Consider the following 19495-nt stretch of genomic DNA (forward strand, 5'->3'; position numbering starts at 1 on the left):
AACACACATTAGTTCCTTTTCCCCTAGCTAGAACTGGATATTAAACTCTAGGTATCCCTGATTTCTACCCCATTTTTGCTTTCACCTTCGATTTCCATTCATAAAGTACGCTGGTTGCCCTGTGTGTGATGGGACTCTCTCTTTGACCAAGCTTTGTTCAGGCTCCTCTGAGCCCTCTCCTCAATCAGGCCTCAACCTTGGCCTATGAGAACTGCAACTTTCAGCACAAATGATTTCATCCCCCGCCCTAAGAGACTTAATCACGAGAATAGTTTCTATTAGCTCCAGGCCTTGTTCCTAGAATGAGGACCCCAAGTCCCTAAACCATCTGCCTAAGAAAGCTCACGTCGCCAGAAGAATGGACTGTGTGCTCCAGCCAAAGCCTGGCAACGGGCTACGGATCTCCCTTCTGTTAGAGCACTTACTTTAAAAGGCTTACAATCTCGTCAGTCCTTGTGCTGCCCCCTATGAGAGGTTCATCTGCTACCACCCAGAAATGTCTCCTTAAGGACCTGGAAGCCAGCTCTTTGAAATGCAAATATCCCGGGAGGTAGCTCTCCTGACCCCCAGCTTCTGTGTGAGGGCAACAGCCTAACTGGGGTGGGCACCTCTCTCCCATCTGCAAAACTACCTCCTGTCCTAAAGATATGAGAAGGTGATTTCTCCTCCAGAGGATTGCCAGGCGATCCAGATAGCCTAACCCTACAGACGGACTCCTCTTAAAGACTTTTGAAACCTTTCCTTTGGCACATCCCAGGCTGGAAAAGGCCTCCTGCCTTTTGTTACAGTGCTGTTTGTTGGCTTCGGTTTACATTGAAGTCTTTCTCCTCTACTGCAGTAGTACTGACTAAAATCTGCTTTGGGGTACCTGGGTGGCTCAGTCAGTTAGGAGTCCAACTTCGGCTCAGCTCATGATCTCGCGGTCTGTGAGTTCGAGCCCCACGTCGGGCCCCGTGCTGACAGCTCACAGCTTGGAGCCTGCTTCGGATTCTGTGTCTCCCTCTGTCTCTGCCCCTGCCCCTGCCCAACAACAAAAACAACAAAATTTATTTTAAAATGTTTTAGCCTCAACTTTTGAGCCTCTGTTCGTTCAACATCAATGCCTATCAAAAACATGTACTTAAGATCATTACAGCTCATGGCAATATTGGTTGTTTACTACAGGGGTATATAGGAAAATGGCACCTAACGTATTTAGGTTGTTAATTTACACTTAATAATTCAAACGTTTATCCAGCACTGTATCTGGTATATCAGAGTAGGTAAATGTAATTTCTGGGAATCCAGTAATTTTCCTGAAAACTTTACTTTTTGTAATATTTATTTATTTTGGGGAGAGCACAAGCAGGGGAGGGGTAGAGAGGGGGGACAGAGGATGTGAAGCTGGCTCTGCGTTGACAGGCTGACAGCAGCGAGCCTGATGCAGGGCTTGACTCACAGACCATGAGATCATAACCTGAGCCGAAGTCAGACGCTCAACCGACTGAGCCATCCAGGCTCCCCAAAACCTATTTTTTTAGGGCAGTTTAAGGTTCATCGTGAAATTGAGAGGAAGGTACAGAGATTTCCCATCTACTCCCCGCCCCCACACAAGCACAGCCCCCACATCATCAACATCCCCCCACCAGAGTGGTATATTTGATACAATTAATCGCACCTAATAACTTTTAAAAGCTATTATCAAGATTGATTTTCATTTTTATAATACAAAGTATTAAATCCTAAAGATACCAGCATTAAAAATTAAGCATTCCGTGTCATTTCACTAAAAACTAGAAAAAAATAATAATAATAATTTGACATTAATGAGTCAGGATAAATACGTGTGTTTTCCTAACAATAAATTCAAATAAAATTGATCTTAATATTCCACAAATTGCAAATAAAGATCTACCCCAAAGTCATTATCAAATTTTTGTAAAGCTGATTTATATATTTCATTGATTTTACTGCAAGAAGTAATAAAGAATTAATTGGTTCAAGAGAAAGTATTCAAAAGACCAGTATTATAACAACATCGCAGGTCAGTTTGTCCTTTTATGCAAAACCGTGTAGTCTCTTAGCTATTGATTAAGATTGACTAGAAGTTCCCTGGTTCAAATTTTGCAAAATAAGTTTTTAACTTTCCCACCTAGTCTTTATCTTGGAGAGACACTCTGACGGTTCTAAGAAAAGACTCTGACCTAGAGAGCAAAATTACAACTCAACTTAGGTCAAGTAAAGCAATGATGCTGAAGAATGCTTTTGGAGATCCGCTTCCATAAAGAGGGAAATAGTTCATATCAGGTCAACCCTCCAGGAAGAAAAGCTGGATAAAACTTACAAAAGCAAAAAACTGTTCAAATTTTCAGAGAGCAACCAAAGCAACCAGGACTCGAAAGAGGGAGACCCCGGAGAGAAGAGAAATTCTGAAGTGAGTCTGACACTCCCTGCCGCTGTGGATGATCAAGGCATTTGCCAATTTCTTTGCACACTCAGGGGCCAGGAAGCCAAAGAGACAGCAGTGACTCAAAAATTCTAGCTTACTGAGCTATGCTCAAAAATTAGAGTTCAAGTTTACCAAAGCAGATGGGACTGGAAGAGCCGAGATCCACCAAAAAAGAAAAGTACAGAGGAGCAAGATCAACAGTCTACACAACGTCTCCCTTCAAGTTTCCAAAGCTGTGTGATATGAGAAGCCAGAAAAGCAAAGAGAAAGTGGCATGTGTGAAGCTAAAATACCAAGCAGAGTTTCTGGGAGATTTGTAGGGTCCAGGAAAAAGAAAGTAGAGCCCGGGGTTAGCAAAGAAGAAGGTCCCAGTAAACACCTCGGGTTTGTACTTGGAATCTAAAGGGCTATGTCCTAGGAATAGAGGAAAACCAAGAGCCAAATATCCTTCAAAGAGAATAAAACTGAGAATCAGATTCTTTCTTCAAGTCCTGACTAAATAAAAATAGGTTACCCCTACCCTGTCTTCCAAAGGAAAAACAACATCAAACAGGGCTTCCACAATTTCTTCAAATACACTGTCCTGACATTCTATCACAAAGATCACGCATGCTAGGGGATGAGACCAAATGCCTAAAACCCGGGGAGAGAGGAGACAAGAGAAAATGACCCACTGGTGATTCAAATACTGAAGTTATCAGATATGGACACTAGAAGCACAATGATTAATATGTTCAAGAAAATAGAGGACAATTGAAGAGTTTCACCAGAGAACTGCAAATCTGTGTCCAAAAGGAAAAAAAGCGGAGTGCCTGGGTGCTTCACTCGGGTACGTGTCTGACTCTTCATTTCAGCTCAGGTCATGATCTCATGACCGCGGGCCTGAATCCCACGTCAGACTCTACACTCAGCGTGGGATTCTCTGTCTCCTCTGTCTCCTCTCTCTCTCTCTCTCTCTCCCTCTCTCTCTCTGCCCCTACCCCGCTCACACGCACATGTGCCATCACTCTCAAATAAATAAAAACTTTAAAAAGGAAAAAGAAAGAATCAAGTAAATCTCACGTGCATGCATCTCTGAATAAATAAATAAATAAATACTTTAAAAAGGAAAAAGAATCAAGTAAATCTCACGTGCATGCATCTCTAAATAAATAAATAAATAAATAAATAAAAAGCTTAAAAAGGAAAAAGAAAGAATCAAGTAAATCTCACGTGCATGCATCTCTAAATAAATAAATAAATAAAAGCTTTAAAAAGGAAAAAGAAAGAATCAAGTAAATCTCACGTGTGTGCATCTCTAAATAAATAAATAAAAACTTGAAAAAGGAAAAAGAAAGAATCAAGTAAATCTCACGTGCGTGCATCTCTAAATAAATAAATAAATAAAAACTTTAAAAAGGAAAAAGAAAGAATCAAGTAAATCTCACGTGCGTGCATCTCTATATAAATAAATAAATAAATAAATAAATAAATAAATAAATAAATAAAAACTTTAAAAAGGAAAAAGAATCAAGTAAATCTCACGAGCGTGCATCTCTAAATAAATAAATAAAAACTTGAAAAAGGAAAAAGAAAGTAAAGATCAAATAGAGATTGTGAATCTCAAAGATACAGTAACCAGAACAGAATCACGTGGGCATGATGGAGTGAGGAGGCTGGTAAACCCTCTCCCCACCAAGCCACCATAAAGCGGCTCAAAACTGTCAAAAACAATCGTTCCAGCGCTCTGGAAATCTCCGCGTACAACCAAATGAGAAGCGTTTATCCGTGAAAACGAGCGACCTAAGGTGAAATTACCATACATGCCGTAGTGCTCTTGTCTGGGGCTGCTCCCTTCAACCTGTACCCCCCCTCAGCATGTCAAAGGCCTACCCAGCTAAGAGAAACAGTGGCTTCACCGCTCCTGTCAAGGAGGCTCACGTGATATGAAACTGCTGTTGAAAAGTGGTCATTTCGGTCACAAGCCAAGAGGGAGCAGCTTCACTACCCGAAAGTAACAATTCTGCTTAGGGCAAGCCATGCTCCGGCAGACTAGCCAGATACGGTGTTCAAGAGGCCAAAGGGAGGCGTGAAAAGCACTCCACGTGGCCTGGGTTGACCAGAGGCTGAGTACATCCATAGTAGAGACTAGAGTTTAACACGCTAAAACGTTCATGGTCGACAGGGCCTAGATCCACGCATACAGAAGACCTCAGAGCGCCCAGTGGGAGTAGCAGCGAGGGAAAACTTGAAAGCAGTCTGAACTGTGAACGGAGCCCCCCAGTCCACCTGCAGATTCACCTGGGCACAGTGGCAGCCTTCCAGACTGGAGATATTTGAGCACAACCTCTGACTAATCTTTGGCGGTAGCCCCAGCGAGGCAGACTCCGGAAAGGTCCCCAGGGAGCCAGGCTTTCAAAAACAGAAGATGAGAAAACGAACTGAATGGAGACATCAGCCACAGATCACGGGGAGACAGATTTCACAAATTTAGGCCAGTTAAGTTACTAATCACAAACAAAATAAAACCACCACCACCACCCTCAGGGAGAAATAAGTCACAATCCATAGTTGCCACGGTATGTTATTCAAAATGTCTAGTGTTCAAACAAAAATGTTTAAGATATGCAAAAAAAAAAAAAAAAAAAAAAAGACAAGAAAGTGTGACCTATAGTCAGGAGGGGAAAAAAAGGGAATCAATAAAAACTGTCTCTGAGTGAGCCCAAGTATTAGATTTAGCAAAGACCTCATGCTGCTATTAGAAACACACGTATAGAACTTTTTCTTAAAAGTTCAAAGAATCAAAGAAAAATATGACAACAGCGGCTAAACAAATGGAGACTCTCAACAAAGAGATATTACTTTAAAAGAGCCAAACAGAAACTCAGGAGTTGGCAATTATAATAACTGAAAGGAAAAATTCAGCTGAGGAGATCAAAGGGTACATTTGAGATAGCCACAAAACAAACAAAAAATCAGTAATACTAAGATAAAGAAATATTACCCAATATCAGACAACATCAAGTATGCCAATATACATGTAATGGGGGAGTCACACGGTAAGCAGAGAAAGGAACAAAAGAATATATTTGAAGATATACTGGCCCCCAAATTTTCCAAATCTGATGTAAAAAAAATTAACTTATAAATCTAAAAGCTCAATGAATCCCAACGAAGGTAAATACAGAGATCCACACAAGGGCACGTCTCAGTCAAATTGTTGAAAGACAAAATGATAAAATCTTGAAAACGGCAAGGGAAAAAAACATCCATCATGTACAAAGGAACAAAGAGATTAACAATTGACTTCCCAAGGCGCCTGGGTGGCTCAGTCAGGTAAGCAGTTGACTCTTGACTTCTGCTCAGGTCATGACCTCATGGTTATGAGACTTGAGTCCCAGGTCTGTCTCTGCACTAGGCAGGGAGCACGAAAGGGCATCTGGGTGGTTCAGTCGGAGGAGCGTGCGACTCATGATCTTGGAGTCGTGAGTTTAAGCCCCACAGTGAGTGTGGAGATTACTTAATAAATAAATAAAAACTTTTAATATTAAAAAAAAAGAAGATGAAAAATTTCTCAGAAGAAAGTCTGAATTTGTTCCTAGCAGAGACCTGTCTTACAAGAAACACTGAAGGAAATCCTTCAAGGTGGAAGAGAATGACATCAGACATCGACTTGAACTGGCCAGAAAAAATGAGAAGTGTTCCAAATGCTAAGTATGTAGGTAATACAAAATGTATAAAAACTATTTTTCCCATTTTTTCTCTTATTTTCTTTAAAATACATAAAATGGTATAAAGCAATAATTATAACATTGTTGAGTTTGAAATATTTAGAAATATAATTGTTTAGTTCTTAGTATATATAATTATATATATATGTGACATATATATATATATGACATATATATATATGACATAATATATATGACAATAAGAACCCCAAGGAAAGAGAGGAAAAAGAGAACTATTGGAACAAGGCTTCTATATTTTAATGGAATTAAGTTACTATTAATGTGAAGTACACATAAATTAAATTAGGACACATATTGCAATCCCACTAAGATCGTAACAACAGGAAAAAAAACAAGCATAATTTAAAAATCAACAGACAAACAGCCAACTAAAAAGCAAATAATGCAGGGGCGCCTGGGTGGCGCAGTCAGTTAAGCGTCCGACTTCAGCCAGGTCACGATCTCGCGGTCCGGTCCGTGAGTTCGAGCCCCGCGTCAGGCTCTGGGCTGATGGCTCGGAGCCTGGAGCCTGCTTCCGATTCTGTGTCTCCCTCTCTCTCTGCCCCTCCCCCGTTCATGCTCTGTCTCTCTCTGTCCCAAAAATAAATAAAAAACGTTGAAAAAAAAAAAAAAAAAGCAAATAATGCAAAAGGAAGTCAGGGGGAAGAGAGATATGAAACAGGAGATATATGGAACATAAGTAGAATGGCAGACATTAAACCGTAGCAATAATTACATTAAATATAAATGGACTAGACATTTCACTCAAAAAGCAGAGACTGACTAAATGGAAAAGCACAACTGAACTAGATGCTAGCTACAAGGGATACACCTCAGGTTCTAATGTACAAATAGATTGGAAATCAAAGCACAGAAAGATATACCATGTTAAAACCAAACACAAGTGAGCTGAAATGGCTATATTAATATAAAACAAAACGAACAGTAATGTAAGAAATATTACTAGAGACAAAGAGGGGCATTTTAAAACAATAAACCTGCTAGTACATCAGGGAGACATAACAATTATAAATGTACATACAAAGACATAATAATGATAAATGTATATACAACTAATAATAAAACCCCAAAACTCAGCACAATCTGACAGTCATGAGAGGAAAAATAGACAATTCAACAATAACAGTTGGAGATTTCAAAACCACAGTCTCACTAATTGATAGAACAGCTAAACCAAAAATCAGCAATGTTAGTCAACATATAAATAAAACTATCAACCAACTTAACCTAACTGATATTAGTAGAAAACTCTACTTTGTGAGTACAGAATACACATTCTTTTCAAACACACATGAAACATTCTCCAGGATAAAACACAGGCTGGCCACAAAACAAGTCTCAAGAAATAAAAAATTAAAATCATCAAAGTATATGCCCTGATCACAATGGAACTATATTTGAGATCTACAAAAAAAAAAAAAAAAAAAAAAAGGGAAAATCCCCAAAATCTGAAAATTAAACAAGACACTTGGATCAAAGAAATCAAAAGAGAACTTTAAAAATATTTTGAGCTAAATGAAAATGAAAGCACAACACATGAAACTGGGTGGGACCTACTGAAAGGAAGACTTATAGCTATAAATGTCTGTATCAGAGAAGAAGAAAGGTCTTAAAAACCTAAGCTTCCACCTTAAGAAACTAGATAAAAATAAACAACCCAAAGCAACTGGAAAGAAGGAAATAATAAAGATTAAAAACAAAATCAATGAACCAGAAAACAGAAAATAATAGTGAAAACCACTGAAACTAAATGTTGGTTTGTAACAAATAAAATTGGCAAGCCAACTAAGTTAATTAAACTTAAACTACTCCTAGTAAAACAGAAGATATAAATTATCAAATTATCAAAATAAATAGAGAACATCACTACTATATATAATTAAAAGACTTGTAAGGAATATTATAAACAACTATATGTTCATAGACTTATACATATGTTCATATACTTATGAACATATACTTATATGTATAAATTCATATATTTATACATATGTTCATAGACATATAAACAACTATATGTTCATAGACTTATACAAGGAAAAAAAATTGAATGGGTAAATAAAAATCCTCCCACAAAGGAAAGTCCAAGTCCAGATGGCTTCACTGGTGAATGATGTCAAAAATTTAAAGAAACAAAATCCACTCTTCACAAACTCATTCAAAAAATAAAGGAGAGAACACTTTCCAACTCATTCTATGAGGCCAGTAGTGCCTTGATCCCAAGGCCAGATAAGGATATCACAAGAAAGCTATAGCCATAACACTCGTTATTAATACAGACACAAAAATCCTCTTAAAAAGTACTAGCAGGCTGAATTGAGCGATACCAGAAAAGACAGCTGAGACAAGTGAGATTTAACCATGGAAGCAAAGTTCATTTAAAATTCAAAAACCAACTGGTGTAATAAACTAGATTTGTGAATATTAGTAAGAGGAAAATTAATAAATATTAATGAAGGGGAAAAACACACGATCATCTCAATACATGTAGCAAAATATTTAATAAAATCAAACACTTATTTATAATTTTTTAAAACTCTCAAACTAAGTATAGAAAGGGTCTTCCTCTGGGGCCCCTGGGTGGCTCAGTTGGTTAAGCGCCCGACTCGACATCGGCTCCAGTCTTGATCTCGTGGTTCATGACATGGAGCCCTGCGTGAGACCAAGCCCTGCGTCAGGCTCTGCACTGACAGCTTGGAGCCTACGTGGGATATTCTCTTTCCTCTCTCTCTGCCCCTCCCCCGACTCATGCTCGCTCTCTCTCTCTCTCTCTCTCTCAAAACAAGAAAGAAAGGGTCTTCTTCAACCTAACAAAAGGGTGTCTGTGAAAAAATTACAGCTAACATCATATATACTATCGAAAGAGTGATTGCTTTTACCCCTAAGTTTAAGAACAAAGTAAGGATGTCTGCTTTTACCACTAAATAAGGCAAGGTTGTCCGTTTTTTCCATTTGTATTCAACACTGTAGTGGAAGTTCTGGCTCCTACAATAAGAAAGGAAGTAGAGAAGGAAGGAAGGAAGGAAGGAAGGAAGGAAGGAAGGAAGGAAGGAAGGAAGGAAGGAAACAGGGACAAGGAGGAACTAGGGAGTAAGAGGATGAGGAAAGAAAGGCATTCTGATTTGAAAAGAAAAAAAACAGAACTTTTTTATTTGCAGATTATGTGGTCCTATATGTAGAATATGGAATCCACAAACAATTCCTAGAATAAATGAATTTGGCAAGATTGCAATACGAAGGAACAAACACAAGAATCAATTACATTTCTTCCTATCAGCTATAAACCAGCTAATATGTTACATCCTAGCAATAAACAATCTGAAAATGAAATCAACAAAACAATTTCATTCATAATAGCATCAAAAGGAATAAAATACTTAGGAATAATTTTAACAAAAGACATGCAAGACTTACCCACTGACAACCACATAAACATTACTGAAGGAAATTAGACATCTGAGTACATGGAGACATTCCATATTCATGAATTGAAAGACTCATTGCTGTTAAGATGGAAATCCTTCCCCAAAGTGAGCTATAGAGGCAACACAATCTCTAACAAAATTCCAGTAGGCTTTGTGTGTGTGTGTGTGTGTGTGTGTGTGTGTGTGTGTGTGTGTGTGTGGTAGAAAATGACAACCGTATCTTAAAATGTGTATAATAGGAATGCACAGGACTTCAAATAACCAAAACAATATTGCAAAAAAAAAAAAAAAAAAGGCACAAAGTTGGAAGATGACTATTTGATTTCAAAGTTCAATATATGTCTACAGTGTAATACGGGACAACCATAGAAGACAAATAGATGATAGATATAAATGGATCAGAATTAACAGTCCAGAAACAGGGGTGCCTGGGTGGCTCAGTCGGTTAAGCATCTGACTTCGGTTCAGGTCATGATCTCACAGTTTGTGAGTTCGAGCCCCGCGTTCTGAGCTCCTTCTCTCTCTGCCCCTCCTCACTTGTGCTCTCGCTGTCTCTCAAAAATAAATAAATGAAAAAAAAATTTTTTAAAGTCCAGAAATAAACCTTTACATTTACTATCAGTTGACTTTTGACAAAGATGCAAATTCAGTGAGGAAATTATAGTCTTTTCAACAAATGGTGCAGGTAAAAGATTGGACACCTACATGCAAACAAATCAATAAACAGATAAAGCGACCTTTACCTCACACAAAATACAAAAAAAAAAAAAAAATTCAAAATGGATCATAAACCTAAATGTAATAGAATCATAAATCTTCTGGGAAAAAAATATAGAAAAATCACTATCTCATAAAAATCTAGAGAATCTCAGATTAGCCAAAAAGTTCTTAGGTACAACAAAAGCGTGCCATAGAGGACAATATTAATAAACTGGACTTCATCAAAATTCAAATCTTTTTGCGCTTCAAAAGTAGGCACTTTGGGGGGAAAATATTTGCAGATCATATATCTGATAATGGGCCTGTACCTAGAATATATAAAATACTCTTGGGGCGCCTGGGTGGCTCAGTCGGTTGGGCGGCCGACTTCGGCTCAGGTCATGATCTCGCGGTCCGTGAGTTCGAGCCCCGCGTCAGGCTCTGTGCTGACAGCTCAGAGCCTGGAGCCTGTTTCAGATTCTGTGTCTCCCTCTCTCTGACCCTCCCCCGTTCAAGGTCTGTCTCTCTCTGTCTCAAAAATAAATGAACGTTAAAAAAAAAATTAAAAAAAAACTCTTATAAATCAATAAAACAACTCAATGTAAAAAATGGGCAAGATAACTAGACACTTCACCAAACAATACTTACAAGTGGCTAAGAAGCCCATAAAAAGTGTTCAATATCATTAATCCTTAGGAAAATGCAAATTAAATCACAAATTAAATTCAACACGCATACTCTAATGGCTATAATCAATAACCATTGGACAATGATGTGAAGAAACTGAAACCATCATACACTACTGGTGGGAATATAAAATGTTACAGTTACTTTGGAAAACAGCTCAGGAGTTTCCTAAAAAGTGAAACATACATGCACCATATGACCCAGAAATTCTACTCCACTTCTCTTCCTCAAGAGAAATGAAAACATAGTTTACACAAAGACTTATATGAATTTTCATGGCAGCATTCCCCAAAATTTGGGAAACAACCCAAATTTTCATTAACTGATGAATGGATAAACAAACCAAAGTGTATCCCTTCAACATAATACTATTCAGCAATAAAAAGGAATAAAATACCAATCAATGCATGTTACGATATGGACAAGACTTGTAAGTTTCTTCAAAAACATTATGCTAAGTGAAAGAAGCCAGATACAAAGACTACATTTGTATGATTCGGTTTATATTAAATTAGTAGAAGAGGGAAATTTATAGAATTTGCCTGGGGTTAGGGCTGGGAGCAGAGATTGCAAATGGGCTCAAGAGAATTTGGGGGATGGCTGCAGAACCCTATAAAACTCAATTTTGGTAATGTTTGCAGAACCCTATAAATTTAACTATCATCACTGAATTGTACACTTACAAAGAGTGAATTTTATGGCATGTAAATTATACCTCAATAAAGCTGTAACAAAAACTCAATACACGTTTTTGTTTTTTTTTTTTTAAGAGCAGACTGAACATTAAGAAGAAAGCATTAGTGTATTGGAAGATAGATCATTAGAAAATCTCCAAATTAAGGCAAAGAAGGAAAAATATACAATGGAAAATACAGAAAAGAGTTTGAATCAAACAGGACGTAGTGAAAAAGTCTACTATATGTAAAACTGTACTTTCAGGAATAGAGGAGAGAGATTGGACCAGAAGAAGTTAATATATAATGAGATAATTGTCAAAAATATTTCAAAACTGATTTAAGAGACTCTATGATCTCCAAGTACGATAAACAGTAAGAAAAAACTGCCTGGGCAGATTATAGTAAACCCCTCAATATCAAAGAAATAGAAAACAAAATTTAAAACGGAGGAAAAAGCACATCATCTTCAAAAGACCAACAATGAGACTGACGGCTCGGTTCTTAAACAAAAATAATAGAAGACAGAAGATGATTAAATTATGTATTTAAAGCACTGAAAAACAGTTGACAACCCAGAATTCTACATGCAACGGGAATTAGACAGATTTTTTGAAGTTTCAAATAAAAATACAAAGAAATACTAAAAAGAGGTCTTCAAGCAGCAAAGAAATAATCCCAGAGGGAAACAGACTTACACGAAGGAATGAAGAGAAATAGTAAATACAAACAGACATTAACAGCCCAAAACATCAATAACAATGTATTGTGTGGTTCTATTCATACGTGAAATTAAAATAAATGACAGCAACAGTACAAAAGGGAGCAGGGGCTTTTACAGAGGTAAAGTATTCTTAGAATTGTGCATGATGAGGAAAGTGGTTAAGCGCTGAGGGTAAATTCAAGTGAAAGACGGGTGATTGTACAGATAAACTATTAAGACTAGGAAGCCAATGTAGCAAAATCCTTGGAATCTAGGTCAGTACACCAAAATCTACTGTAGTCTATATTCACAGGCAACCTAAAGTTAGAAGGTGAAACTTTAAAGATTCATCTGCAACGGCAACAAAAAGAATCAACCCATGAAAGATGTACAAGAACGCCACAGAGAGAACTTGAAAACATTACTTTGAGAAATTAAAGACAACCTAATTAGATACAGAGCTATACTGTGTTCACTGACTCAATTATTATAGTCAACTCTCCCAAATTGATTTGCAGATTCAAGGCAATTCCAATCAAAAGCTCAGCCAGTGTTTTTGTGAAAATTGACAGGGTGATTCTGGAATTTATATGTAAATGCCAAACACCAAGAAAAGGCCAAAAGGAAATCAAGAAGAAAAACAAAATTGAAAGACTTACACTACCTGGTACCAGGTCTACAATAATTTAAGGTATTTTATTAAACAAACAGCCCCATAGGACAGAATACAGAGGGTCCAGAAAGAGGTTGGTGTACAGACACAATTTCTTGATTTAGGATAAATGTGCTATTGTAATTCAGTAGAGAGAGGATGATCTTTATCACAAGTAATGCTGGGTTAACAGGTTAATAACACAGATAAAAATCATCGTGACCCCTACCTCACACCACACGCAAAATTCAATTCCAAGAGGGTAATAAATCTAAATGTGAAAGGTAAAACAGTAAGACTTCTTAAGAGTACAAGTAAATATCTTTACGACCTTGAGGCAAGCAAAGGTTTCTTAAACAAGACACTAAAAGCACTAACATAAAGGAAAGATTTATAAGTCAGAATTCATTCCAATTAGAACCTTTGGTTCATCAAAGACACAACATTACGAGATTAAAAAGCAAGCCCATAGTGGGGCTCCTGGGCGGCTCAGTCAGTAAAGCGTCTGACTCTTGGTTTCGGCTCAGGTCATGATCTCACAGTTTCACGAGTTCGAGCCCCGCGTCGGGCTCTGCACTGACAGTGTGGAGCCTGCTTGGGATTCTCTCTCTCCTCTCTCTGCCCCTCCCCCACTCATGCTGTCTCTGTCTCAGTAATAAATAAATAAACTTTGGGGAAAAAAATCATTAAATAAAAAAAAAAGCAAGCACATAGTATCGGAGAACATCACTTATTGGCGAAGTACAAATAAAAACCACAGTGAGATATTACTTTTTGCCCTCTACTATGATTTACAATACCAAGTGTGAGCACAAATGAGAAACAGCTGGAACTTTGAGACATTCGTGCTGGGAATGTCAACTGGTACAACCTCTTCAGGCAAATGTTTGGCCATATCAGTGGTAACTCATACATGTAACCTATGATCCATTCCAATCCTACGTATATACTCAACAGAGATGCCCACGTATACATACATGTATGAGACTCTTCATGACAGCACCATTTGTAACAGAGAAAAATTAGAAATGATCCAAATATCTATGAACGACAAATGGATAGGAAAAAAATGTGGAATCATTGTACAATAACAAAATACCAAAGTGTGGGAGAAGACGAACCAAATACGATTACATCCAGCAGCTTGGGTGAATGTCACAAATATAACAAAGAAATGCTTAATGACCAAAAAAAAAAAAGGACACATTGCATGATTTCGCTTGTAGAACATTTTAAAATAGTTTGCAAAACTGATCCGTAGTAATAGCAGTCAGACCAATGGTCACTTTTTGGGTGCAGGTAAGGTCTGAAAGAAAGCGGTGAATGGTTTCGATAATATTTTACGTTATGTTTTGATGTAAGTTGGGGTTTCGAAAGTGGCTTACTTTTGGAAAATACAAACCGCTATAACCCTCTGACTTGTGCACTTTTCTGCATGCATGTTAACCTTCAATGACAATGCTTACTTAAAAATAAAAACGGCGTTTCCTTATATCTTTACATGATACATAGAACACAAAACAGGTAAAAGGATGCTATGATTTTGAAAAGTCTGCACGCGGTCCCAGAAAGACTTTCTAGAACTCAAATTGCATCATTTCCTTCCCTGCTGAAAAGAATTTAAGGTCCTCCCAATCTGGCCTTGCTGGGGCCATCAGCATAGGTACTAATTATTCCCAAATCTTACTTGGATGCCTCTCCCACCCCCTTCCACAAGCATCATATGCCTTTCGCATCACACTCTAGTGTAACGACCAAGCACGACACTGTCAGTGCTTTTGGGTCATCAGTGCCCAGCCCAGCGCCTTACACACAGTGGATATTCAATACGTACTTACTGGAAAAATTAAGTAGTAAAGTCAGCAAAAAGTCCTCCTTTCTACCATGAGAGAGTTTAACATGGGCTGTCTAAATTTTCTCTTTTTTTTAAGCTGACTTTCTCTGGCAGAAAAGTCTATCATTTTATAGACCAATCGACCATGACCCAGAGGTTAATAATCAAATCATTTAAATTTACTGCAGACCAAAGAATAATTGAATTTCAGTCCAGATATAAAATTGAACTCTAAAATGCTTTAAGCTCTTCCTAATTATGTGCCCCACTGTTTGAATAAAATTGTTTAAAGGTTTCAAACTCTTCCATCATTGTCTGTAAAAGAAGGAGAAGGGGAAACATTCAATCTGCTATGTTGCTAGTTCCATACCCAAACTACGTGAATCAGCATCCCGGTCCATTTCAAATGCCCCATTGTAGTAAGTGAGGTCTGTCTTAAAGGAATCCTACTGCTAGGTCTTATTGTTTTCATTAAAAGTTTTGAAGCAACTTATGTATACACTCAGTGTAAGATGCACATTGTAACTTTTCTACCCGTAAATTACCATGACCAAGTGAGGAGGACAACCTCAATAGTTTCAGCAACATCGTGTGCTTATAACCAACGTGGCTGTCATTTTTGACTACCTTCCGCTTGTGAAAATACCTTCCCCTCTCTAATACGTGCCTTGTGGCACTTCCACCATCAGAGTAAGAGTGAAGGACAGGCGACTCTAATCTGAAGATTTGAATAAAGACCTTGATATCAACGACTCTACGAATCTTTTTCCTGCTGGCTATAATAATTCCTTTGGCCATGATGCATACGACCATTTTCTATGTGTAATATCAGAAATACACTCACTTGATAGTTAAATCAACATATATGGACGAAATCTTATTCATGGTATCTCACAATCGTTATCCAGTCACTCGAGTACTAGGTCACCAAGAACCCACACGCTGCCAGGCTCTGGACTGCGCACTGGGGAATACGGCTTTAAAGAGAAAAAAATCGCCTCTTCCCTCGTGGGGCTTACAGTCCAGTGAGGGCAATATCAAATAAGCACAAAAAATAATATAAAGTTACAGTTGTAATAGGCACACCACATCTCACCTGGACTACTGCAAGAGGCTCCCGATAACCCGGCCTGCTACCACTCTTGCTTGCCCAAGAACCAACCTCTACGTGGAAGAACATTTCCAAAATGTAAACCAAAGTATTCCCATTTTCCCAACCACTACTTCTGCAACAAGCCCTCCAACGGTTTTCCCACTGCACACAGAATAAAACCCAAGTCCCTGCCGCGGACAAAACCTTGAGGAACGTGGCCATTCCTTCCTTCTCTGACATCATCTCTCGGCATTCTCCTGCCTTCTCTCTGCCTCAGGGCCTTTGCACTTGTTCCTTCAGTCTGAAATTGCTTTGCTCCTGATAAAGGCTCCCCTTGTCACTGAGATCTCAGCTTAAACGTGATCTTGCTTCCTAATCTAAGGTAGCATCTACTCACTTGCCATAGTTTAATTATCTGTGTGGGGTTTTTTTTTCCTTCAAATCGGTCGGTGTGAGTCACACAACTTTATTCTTTTCCACATTTGTTTTGGCTCTTCTGGGGTTTTTTGCATATTATCTGTGTTTCATTTGTCCCTGCTAGTTTTCTTTTTTATTTGGATTTCTGTGTGTGTGTGTGTGTGTGTGTGTGTGTGTGTGTCCACACATGTGCACATGTGTGCTTATCTCCTCACCCAAATGCAAGCACCACCGCAAAGGAACCTTGTCTGTTGATATTCCCAGAGTTGAGAGTCTCCCGGCACTCAGTCACATTTACTGAATGTCTGACCCCATCAAGAACGTCAGGGAAAATTGCCCTAAGGAAGTAACAAATGAACTGAAATCTGTAAAATGAGCAGGAGTTAGTGAGTGAAGAGAGAAGGGAAGAACATCTTCACAGAGGAATGACCAGTGCAAAGGCCCAGGGGCAGGAGGAAGCACCACACAAGGGAGGGATTCACAGAAGCCCCACGAGCTGAGTTCAGAATACACAAAGAAAGATAACAACGATGTCAGAACTGTTAGCTAATATAAAGAATACAAAGACAAGTATTGCACAGTGAAATTAATATGCTTGTCAGCTTGAGCAAAACAAGAGCCAAATGTAAAAAAGAGAAAAATCACTGAGGAATTATTTCATCATAATAAAACCAAATAAGATCTATAAAACAAGATAATAATGTATTAAATTAGTCATAATTTTAGAAAAGGAGCTACTATAACATATGTAACTAAATTTCACAACCTGATCATTATCTGTTCTTATTTTTGTCCTAATTGTATCTAAAAACAAAAAAAGCTGCTGCATGAAAAATGCTTTATAATGCTCATCAACTGATGAAAATTTATTTGTAGATTTCATTTAAAAAGAAATCCTCGGGGCGCCTGGGTGGCTCAGTCGGTTAAGTGGCCGACCTCGGCTCAGGTCATGATCTCGCGGTCCGTGAGTTCGAGCCCCGCGTCGGGCTCTGTGCTGACAGCTCAGAGCCTGGAGCCTGTTTCGGATTTTGTGACTCCCTCTCTCTGACCCTCCCCCGTTCATGCTCTGTCTCTCTCTGTCTCAAAAATAAATAAACGTTAAAAAATAAAAAATAAAAAATAAAAAGAAGTCCTCATTCTACTCATTCAGACATTATTGCTGCTGTATTGAGTGTGGTCTTACCCTTTCATAGGTTACACTACTAAATATCTTAAGTAGATTCGCAACGTCGTTTTAAAATTATAGAGGACTCTCTGTTGGAACACAGGTGTACAGAACTTTGTGGTCACAAACTAAACAGAGACCCTCGAGAAAAGACAAAGGTAAAATGCCAGAATTATTTTTTTTTTTTAAAGAAATGATTTCAAATGATCTTCAGACATTAGGGTTCATCTCGTAAGGAGAAGAGGCTGAGAGGAGAGGGCATGTGATGGAGGGAAAAGATGCCAAAGAGCTTTGGGCTGCCTTCATTAAGCGCTTTTCATCGGTCGGATGCGTGGTACACACCTTACGTGCATCCAGCCAGCCATCACGTGTCCTCACAACAGCCCTCCGCGGTGACGTACCGCGCCCAGGTCACAGCTCAGCGCCCCCCAGCTCCTGGCGTCTTCTTGTACCTGTGTCATTTATCTGACTTGTGCAAACGGGACGGGGCAAATGAACACGTTCTCTCACAAAAACCGAAAGCTCACGGGCTGAGTACAAGATTGACAGCTTCAGAATTACGCGTACAGAAGTTTTAACAGAAAAAGTTATTCACCCTGCTCTGTAAATTTCATTTCCTACCATCACCATCTGTCAGTAGGAAGAACTTCTTCCTGCCTTATCCCAGCAAATTTATTTGTTGCCCACACCCGCCAAGTTATTCAATCGCAGCCCTCTCTTTCAGAGGGAGAGTTAAATCTCATTACTTCCCACCCACAGACCAAAAGCAGTTGCAAGACCCTTAGTGCAAAGCCAGGATTCCGGCCCAGATCTGACTACCAGGAAGCCCGGATTCTTCGTATGAGCCAGCAAGTGACATCACACGCCAATGAATGCCTCTTGATTTCACTCCCATCTTTTAGAACCTGAGAGCTGACTTAATAATCTTCAATGAGTCTGTTCGCTTTCTGAGACACGGAGAGAAGCTCTGAAAAGAAAACGTTCGTAAGTGACAAAGACACATTGCATCCAATAAGTAGCAGAATTTTCTAAACCCCAGGGAATGGGGCTGTGTTTCGTTGTCTCTATAGTCCTGCTCCTATGGCACTGATGAAGAGATAACGAAAAGCTTTGCTTAGGCACAACTTTCCAACCTCCCCCCCTCAAGGGTAACACAGATTTTTTAAAAAATAGATAAATCAGCAAACTCTTAGGCTGATGGATTTTACAGCCTCTAGCTCTTGGGATGCAATGCTTTTTAAAATGCTTTTTATTAATTCTTGAACATCTAACAAGCAAATAGCTAATCCAAGCTCAGAGAGAAGTGGGCTGTATTGTTCTTTTATGTCTTAGCCCCACAATTGTACAATTGAAGAAATTCTAGTTCGTATTAACATTAGCAAGAGTTCAAAAATTATCTCTGAATGGTTTATATCCAGTTTTACAAAAGCCTTGAGAAGAGAAGGGAACTACATAGTACTTTTTTTTTTTTTTTTTTTTTAAGACTTGGACAGAACAGTTAGAATACAAAGGTATTATCAATCAAAAGCTCTCCACACATTTGAAAAAGTCTCTGCATGGAAATGTTCACATCTCAGTGATTACAGATGTCTCAAGTTTCACCAAATCACTAATTCTGACCTGTTTACCAGAACAGAGGATGGCATTTTTCTATACTCTTCTCGGGGACCACTTAATAAGCGGTAGGGACCGGGTGCCTAGGTGGCTCAGTTGGGTGAGCATCCAACTTCGGCTCAGGTCATGATCTCATAGCTCGTGAGTTCAAGCCCCACGTCGGGCTCTGTGCTGAGAGCTCAGAGCCTGGAGCCTGCTTCGGCTTCTGTGTCTCCTTCTCTCTCTGCCCCTCCCCCACTCACGCTCTGTCTCTCTCAAAAATAAACATTGAAAAAATAATAATTAAAAAAAAAAAAAGCTACAGGGACAGCCATCTGAGAACACCAAAGCAGACAGAGACTTGACTACAGAAATCTAAAACACTCCTATGATA

General features: G+C 38.7%; 1 protein-coding gene across 4 annotated transcripts in view; it reads right to left on the reverse strand.

Annotated features, from left to right (window-relative positions):
- The window catches only part of RNF182 (ring finger protein 182), a 64068-nt gene that overhangs the window by 35529 nt on the left and 9044 nt on the right, over window positions 1-19495 (reverse strand). For 2 of the 4 annotated variants that reach the window (XM_053904890.1, XM_053904886.1), the window contains exon 2: window positions 869-1020. The exons of the other annotated variants lie outside the window; for them this stretch is intronic. The gene's annotated coding sequence lies outside the window, so the exon portion shown is untranslated. The remainder of the gene's footprint in view (window positions 1-868; window positions 1021-19495) is intronic. 4 annotated transcript variants of the gene reach the window in all.

The sequence above is a fragment of the Panthera pardus genome, unplaced genomic scaffold, assembly GCF_024362965.1.
Source record: "Panthera pardus isolate Hobbes unplaced genomic scaffold, ASM2436296v1 HiC_scaffold_17, whole genome shotgun sequence".
NCBI classification, from domain to species: Eukaryota; Metazoa; Chordata; class Mammalia; order Carnivora; family Felidae; genus Panthera; species Panthera pardus.